The following is a 9,248-nucleotide window of genomic DNA, read 5'->3' as shown; positions in this document are numbered from 1 at the left end:
GAACTACGAGCTGTAACAGATAATGACACCTCGAATTTTACCCAATTGGGTAATAGAGGTGAAAACTTTGATCCTGAGAATAAAAGGAAGGAAATGTTAGGAATTGTCCACCCTATAGAAATATGTATGTCGGTGTATATCGATCCATTTGACCAAGAACCAGAAAAGAGACATATCCATTTACTAAAAGCTACACTTAAAAAAGAATTAAGTAGTGACGATTGGGTGAGTCTAAACTTTAAACCCATTGATATATTATACACCACCCGAGATGTAAATAACTGGCTCACTATTTTAATTCGTGGAACTTATTCTACCGACTTCACATGTCGTCAGCTAAGTGTGGAGAAGTCTAACCTCACTTAACGTTAAATTCGGGGTTCGGGTTAATGCATAACTCGTTAATAAAAATGCATGATAAGTTAGGGTAAAAGACGCATTTTCAAAAATTATCAAACAGTTCAGAAAAGCAACCGTTTTTGAAGAAAAACATGTGTGATAAAACAAGAAGGAATGAACGATGAGGTGCACCATCTATCATCCTGCAATTTTATGGTATCTTTAACTACTTTCTACACTAATCACCCTCGTGAATTTATAATTATAGTCTGATTTCATGCAAATGAGGGCATTGCATGATCTCAAGTGTGGGGAAGAGTTATAAATTCTCTCGGGTTTGCACTTAGTTTATTTGCCAAATTTTGTAAAAATTTTAAAAATTTTCAAATAAATGAATTCAAAATCATGTTTATACATATTTATGAACGATGAAAATTAGGTGTTAATACCGAAATTATCGTTACCTCGGAAAGGACATAAATTGAGAAACAACCCAAAACGCTTGAATTCATTTAAAATGGAATATAAGAGAATAAAAAGGCAAAGAACATAATAAATAAAAGCCAAGTGTGGGGAGAATATACCAAGTTATTCAATAAAAAATTATCTATCACATGTTTCTGTAAAGTTATTGCAGGTGCTTTTGTTTTGGACTAAATTAACTGTTTTACCCGATTTACTGTAATGAAAGATGGATCTACACGATGAATCAATTCCATCATTAAAAGGAAGTAAAGTCTTCCGAAAAAGACACGCGCTTCTTGATTTAGGTCAAGAAGTTGCCATCCAGACCAGCTGTAGGTTGACGAAAAATCTAGAAAAGTCATCTCTAAAATCAGCAGAAAATCCATGGACATCAGCATCAAACAGGGTCGCCAGGTGGTCAGATTTATCCTAACCATGAGAAGGATTTATCTCGTACAATGGGGGTCACCGTGCAAATTAGCTTGATAAGACTAATGAATCAGATCCCCAGAAAGGATAATCTCCTTAAAGATCAAAAATCATCTTTTAAGACTGATATTACTCAATCCTTGAGATTGACCTTAAAGATTGAGAATTACAAACTCATGGAATTCAATGATATCTAAACTCGAGCTTGAACGAGAAAATATTTTGATCAAAATTAAAACCGATTTGTTTTCTGAAAACCCATTTTCAATGCGTTCATTACCATTGAAGGTAAAATCCTAGGAATTCACCTGGAATTCATTAGGTCACCTGAACTAAATCGGGTGTCAACCGTAAGAACGGTGGTTGCATAGCATGGTCGAAGACAGGACCTTGTGCCAGACCGGAAAATTTTTAGGATGATCTTTACTATTGCTCCTACCAAGGATAGTAATAGCATCCGACACGTTTTTGAACCATAATCAAATGCATGTCATTAGACATTGCCTTAACAGTTTCTTGTTCATCGCTTTCCTTTACAACCGGACGGTAGTTTACCGAAAGGTAATATACGGAACAAGTAAACTGGACGTGTTGCTTTCCTAATACAAGGTTAACAAGTGGGTAACACAAAACCACAAGTGTTGAGCTAAAATTTTCAAATCTGAAACCCACACAACCCACAAAAATATTTTGCAAACACCGGTGAAGGGTTATTCCGGAAAACTTGTCTAGGGTAAAAGCTAGATTGAATTTCAAAAGATCAAATGTTTTCATAAAGATCCAATTTCCTAACAGATCTAAATTTTCATAGTCATGTGGGACTGTAAACCGCCTTTCAAATGTGCACTTTGCTTTGGAAACCGAAAGTAAATCGGCTATTTAATTGCAAGTGTCGTTGACCTAAACCCGAGGCAACTGTGGATGACACACCCACTTTTAACCATGGTTCTATCGTTACTATCATTGTTTATACCACGATATCAAAATCACTGATGTACAAAGTGTGATGAATAAAAAAGTGATTCATGTATGTTTTTATTTCAAGTTCTGTATTGCTTGAGGACAAGCAACGCTCAAGTGTCGGGATATTTGATAAGGCTAAAAAGGAACATATATTTCATAGCAATATCCCTCCTAAATAATAGGTTTTCATATGTAATTGTATTATATTTTCATTGTAATTGTTTAAATAAATAAGTGCGAAGACAAAAGGCGAAAAAGAAGATTTGAAGACACAAACGTCCAAAAAGCTCAAATGTACAAGATACAATTCAAAAGGTTCAATTTATTGATGAAAAACGTCTAAAAATGACAAGAGTACAAGTTACAAAACGCAAAGTACAAGATATTAAATTGTACGCAAGGACGTTCGAAAATCCGGAACCGGGACATGAGTCAACTATCAACGCCCGACGCAACGGACCAAAAATTACAAGTCAACTATGCACAAGAATATAATATAATATATAAATAATTATATTAATTATTTATATTTTATATTTATATATTTATTATGTCGACAAGCTAGGAGCCAAAAGTTTGTGAGCTGTATTTTCAAACTCCACGACTCGCGGAGTTTGAAGGCCAAAAACTCCATGACTCGCGGAGCTGCCAAATTCCAAAATGCCTATAAAAGGTCACGAATTCTGCGAGTAAAAATAAAAATAATAAAAATAATAATAATAATACTCTGTAATAAATAAATAAATAAATATATATATATATATATATATATATATATATATATATATATATATATATATATATAATATATATAGTATAAGGTAGTTTTATATTAGATTAGTTCGGGTTATGTAAAAGTTATTTTTACGGGTTTTTGAAGTCGAAATTCTGTCCGTGTAACACTACGCGATAAATACTCAATGTAAGTTATGTTCTTCATTTTAAATTAATGTCTCGTACTTAAGTTATTATTATGCTTATTTGAGCCAAAGTAATCATAATGTTGGACTAAATATTAAAGACGGGGTAATTGGGCTTTGTACTATAATTGGGGTTTGGACAAAAGAACGACACTTGTGGAAATTAGACTATGGGCTATTAATGGGCTTTATATTTGTTTAACTAAATGATAGTTTGTTAATTTTAATATAAAGATTTACAATTGGACGTCCCTATAAATAACCATATACACTCGATCGAACACGATGGGCGAGGTATTTATATGTACGAATAATCGTTCATTTAACCGGACACGGGAATGGATTAATAGTCTATGGACTTATTAAAACAGGGGTGAAATTATGTACAAGGACACTTGGCGTAATTGTTAACAAAGTATTAAAACCTTGGGTTACACGCAGTCGATATCCTGGTGTAATTATTAAACAAAGTATTAAGACCTTGTTACAGTTTAAGTCCTCAATTAGTTGGAATATTTGACTTCAGGTATAAGAATAATTTGACGAGGACACTCGCATTTTATATTTATGACTGATGGACTGTTATGGACAAAAACCAGACGGGCATATTAAATAATCCAGGACAAAGGACAATTAACCCATGGGCATAAAACCAAAATCAACACGTCAAACATCATGATTATGGAAGTTTAAATAAGCATAATTGTTTTATTGTATTTTTCATCGTACTTTTATTTACTCACTATTTTATTTAACGTCATTTATTTATTGTCATTTATTTTTCGCTACTTTAATTATCGTCATTTATATTTTGCATTAGGTTTTAATTGTAACTTAAAATATAAATCGACAAACCGGTCATTAAACGGTAAACCCCCTTTTTATATATTATTATATATATATATATTTATATATTTTGTTAAAATATAGTTGTTTAAAAATATAGTGTGCAATAAGCCCGCTCCCTGTGGAACGAACCGGACTTACTAAAAACTATACTACTCTACGATTAGGTACACTGCCTATAGTGTTGTAGCAAGGTTTAGGTATATCCATTTTGTAAATAAATAATTAAAACTTGTGTAGTTTGTATCACTTTTCGTAGTAAAATATAGTACTATCACGTACCCCCACGCTACCACATCAATGAACTAATGCACAGCGGAAGATTTCTTTCATACCTGAGAAAAAACATGCTTTCAAGTGTGAACCAAAAGGTTGGTGAGTTCATAGGTTTATCATAAAATAATAAAATTCATCATTTTAATAGACCACAAGATTTAAATGCTGCATGGTACAAATGGGCCCGAATCCTATACCCACATGTAATGTACATGCGATATCTTTTAAATACAGTACACCTTTCTCGTGAACGAAATCATCTTTCATAAATCTTAATAACCGTACACATATCTCGTGCACAAAAATAACATACACATAACCTGTGTATAAAATCATTCTCTCGATACATAACATTCACATCAATTGGTGGCAATTATCCTGTCCACATAATTCAATGGTGGCAATTATCATGTCCACATAATTCAATGGTGGCAATTATCATATCCACATAATTCAATGGTGGCAATTATCATGTCCACATAATTCAATAATAATCCGCAGAACTTCTGTCTGCAAAATAATTCATTCGAGAAATGTTTTGCTTGTGTCTATCTCGTCAAACATTTATAAAAGCATTTCATGTATTCGCAGTTCAAAATATATTTCAAAAGCATTTAATAAAGCAGTTGTAAAAATAGCGCATGTATTCTCAGTCCCAAAAATGTAAAGTGTAAAAGGGAGTAAATGAACTTACCGTACTGTATTTCATAGTAAAAATACATATAACATCATTGAACAAGTGTAAGAAAAAGTGTAAGATTGGCCTCGGATTCACGAACCTATATCATTTATATATATTAACGCTTATAATTAACATGTAATAATAATCAAACTAGTTTATGTATATTACTTATTTAATTTTAGTAATATATTTGTTATTTCAAATGTTATATATATATATATATATATATATATATATATATATATATATATATATATATATATATTCTGTATATTAATATTTATACATATTGTTATACTAATACATATATATCTATATAATTAGTATTATGTTATTAAATCAAAATTTGTTATATGTAAATATTTTTGTAAATAATATTATTATGTTTGTAGTAATAATAATACTGTAATAATAATAATATTAATGATATTAAAAATAATGTAAATAAAATTATATATAAAAATCATGTTTAATGAAAATAATAATAATGATAGTTTTGATAATAATGATAATAATAATAATAATTATAATAATAATAATAATTATAATGATAAGAAAAATGTTAATACTTATCATAACATTAATAATGATAAAATAATAATAATCCTAATGATAGTAATAATTTTACTTAAAATGTTAATTTTAATGTTAATGTTTATAACAATAATAATAATAATAATAATAATAATAATAATAATAATAATAATAATAATAATAATAATAATAATAATAATAATAATACAAATAATAATAATAATAATAATAATAATAATAATAAAAATAATAATAATAATAATAATAATAATAATAATAATAATAATAATAATAATAATAATAATAATAATAATAATAATAATAATAATAATAAAAATGATATATAAACTACCTTAAACGCTTTCCCTAAAAAAATGCCTCGCACCAGGCTCGAACCCATGACCTCTCGGTGAAACCAACACAACCTTAACCAATCCTCTGACAATGCTTTTCTGTTTTGTATCCTAGATTAAATCTATTTAACCACGAATTCTGTTTCATTCTTCTTCTTCAAAGACATCCAAAACTATCCATTGATATACATCATCAATGATCAATATCATCATCATCAAACTTCATGACTATCATCATCTATCATCATTATCTAAATTCGAAGTACAATAGTCCTCACCATATTTCTAATCGTAATCAAAAAATCATAATTCCCGATATCATCATCATAACTTATCATGTATCAATTCACGTTTTAATTTCCAACAAATGGAATAGGAAGAGAAACAGATGTATACTATTATCATAATTAATATCATCGATCCTACTCGTCATCACTAATCTAAAATACGCGGTTTTCCTTTCCTCCTATGGGTTCGTTATAAAACATCACCATCTTTATCCCGTTACCATGCGTCATCAATACGTAATTATCATTATTTTCCCATGATCCTAATTATCCTCATTTATCATTAACTAATCGACCTCATGTATCATCATCTATATTAACATCATTACTTCCATTACATCTTCGTTTCTTTAAATCATCATCTCCTTTGTAGTATGTGGGTAGTGACCAAGCAAACCTATATCATTACACCTAATACCGTGATCCACAAAAAAAATATAAAACGCGTAATATTATGGGATAGTGGAGCATTTGACCCGGTACCTTATCTTTGATTATGTGTTACCACTTTCTATTATTGTATTCCTACCACTAACGAAAAATAGCTTGACATGTGGGGTAAGATGTCGGTCAACACATAAAGAAATGATATTTATATATATACGCATTAGCAACTCAATTTATATATACACCTTCATCATCACGATCTTTCCAAAAGTTTGTTTTGTTGGTGCGGTTTTGATAACATAGAAGAAAAAGGCAGTAGCAGTAGATACAAGGAACAATCAACAAATAATAGTGGCGGTGTATAAGAGTTTCAAACCAATAAAATATATGGAAACAGAAGGTGGCGAGTAGCAAAGAACAAAAATGTTCAAAGGTTGTTTTGGAGTGGGTTCTAGCCACGTACAGCAGAAAAAAATGATTGTAGAGATCGCGTTTGATGGCTGCATAACGTAGCAACAAAGTGGCGGCTAAGGGAGGTGACTCGTGGTGTTTGATAATCGTTCATCAAGAAGCAAACAAGGAGGTATGTTTATATCAAATATGTATTTTGTATGTACATATCCATCTAGAGAAATAGATAGAGTAAGAGTGAAAGGGTGATAGAAATGGTGGTGGATTGTGGTTGAAGGTGTTGGTGAGTTTAAGGTGATTCGATGGAGGTACACTGTGGTAGTTAATTGTATTTGATATTTGATAAGGTAAGGTAGACTAGATTACATATCATTGAATGTGATCGAGTTTCATAGTATTTTAAAGGTCGACAAGATTTGATTCGTTCAGGTACAGAAATAATAAAGAAAAAATGAAAGAGGAAGTCGATGGGTAACTGAATTTGGATTTATCTGTTTAATTTCTTCTTATTTGCCCATAATACTCGATTTCTTTTGTCTGAGGATCGTGGCTGAGTTGGACAGCTAACAACTGAAGACAATATTATATCAACAACTAGTACCAATTTGCAACAGAACAAGAAGGAAAAATAACAACGAATATAATTCTGTAAATCCGTTCGTACAATTCAAAGATTTTATCATCAGATAAAAAATTTAAATGTGTCGGTGATATATAACAGAACACTTATTGTATATAGGTATATAACTGTATTATAGTTGTATTTATATTTGTATTTATATATAACAGTACTTGTAATCATATATATGTATGTATATTATTTGTATATGTAAATAATTTTATCATTTAATAAATATTACCATAATAGTAATAATACTATTAATATTAATAATAATAAATAATAATATAGATAATAAAATTGATAATAATAATATTATTTATGATAATATTAATATTTTATCCTATTTATAATAATAATGATAACTATAATGATCTTTAATATTATTGGTAATAAAAATTTTGAAATTAATGATAATAATTACGATAATGACTAATACATAATTTTATTACTAAGTATATTAATAATGATATTAATGATGATAACAATAATTTTTAGTAACAATTTAAATGTATAACTTTTTATATCTATCTACATTATATATAGTTATACTAATAATACTGATATTAAGATTAATACTAAGTATACTAAATTAATATTAGTATAATAACTATATTTTTTTTTTTGATTTGTTTACATAACCATCGAGTGTTGCAATCGTTTACTAAATGAATCTGAGACCAAATATATATACACTCAATAAACTTTAGATATATATATTTTAAATACAAATTATATTTTTAAACCAATAAAATTATTATTATAATATATTTACAGATAATATCCATATACACATAAATGTTCGTGAATCGTCGAGCATAGTCGAAGGGTAATTGATGACATGAATATAGCTTCAAAATTTTCAAGACTCAACATTACAGATTTTGCTTATCGTGTCGGAACCATATGAAGATTAAAGTTTAAATTTGATCGGAAATTTCCGAGTATTCACAGTTACGTCAGTTACAGATTCTAGAGTGGAAGTGGGAACATATAACGATGGATTTTGTAACAAAATTACCTCGAACTCAGAAAAGACATGATATGATTTGGGTAATAGTGGATCGTCTAACTAAAAGTGCTCATTTTTTTGCTACTCGTGAAACAGCTTCATTAAGTGAGTTAGCTAAATTGTACGTGAAAGAAATAGTTAGTCGACATGGTGTGCCGTTATCGATTGTTTCAGACAGGGATTCTAGATTTGTGTCGAATTTCTGGAATAGCCTTCAACAGAATTTGGGTACACGTGTGAATTTAAGTACAGCTTATCATCCTCAGACAGACGGTCAGAGTGAAAGAATGATACAGACTTTGGAGGAATTGTTAAGGGCTTGTGTGTTAGAATACGGTGGTTCTTGGGATACACATTTGCCGTTGGTCTAATTCACGTATAATAATTCATATCATTTGAGTATAGGGATGCTGCCCTATGAAATGTTGTACGGTCGTCATTGCAGAACTCCGACTTGTTGGTTAGAAGCCGGGGAGAAATAGTTTGCAGGTCCAGAAATTGTTCAATTGACAGCCGAAAAAGTTGAAATTGCGCGAGAAAAGTTGAAAGCCGCTAGAGATAGACAGAAAATGTATGCTGATCCGCGTAGACGTCAGGTAACCTTTAGTGTGGGTGAACGAGTGTATTTAAAAGTTTCACCGTGGAAAGGGGTTATCAGGTTCGGTAAACGTGGTAAGTTAGCACCGAGATTTATTGGTCTGTTTTCGATCAGTGAAGTGTTAAAT

This window comes from Rutidosis leptorrhynchoides, chromosome 11 (genome assembly GCF_046630445.1).
Source record: "Rutidosis leptorrhynchoides isolate AG116_Rl617_1_P2 chromosome 11, CSIRO_AGI_Rlap_v1, whole genome shotgun sequence".
NCBI lineage: Eukaryota > Viridiplantae > Streptophyta > Magnoliopsida > Asterales > Asteraceae > Rutidosis > Rutidosis leptorrhynchoides.
This window is presented reverse-complemented; position numbering follows the sequence as displayed.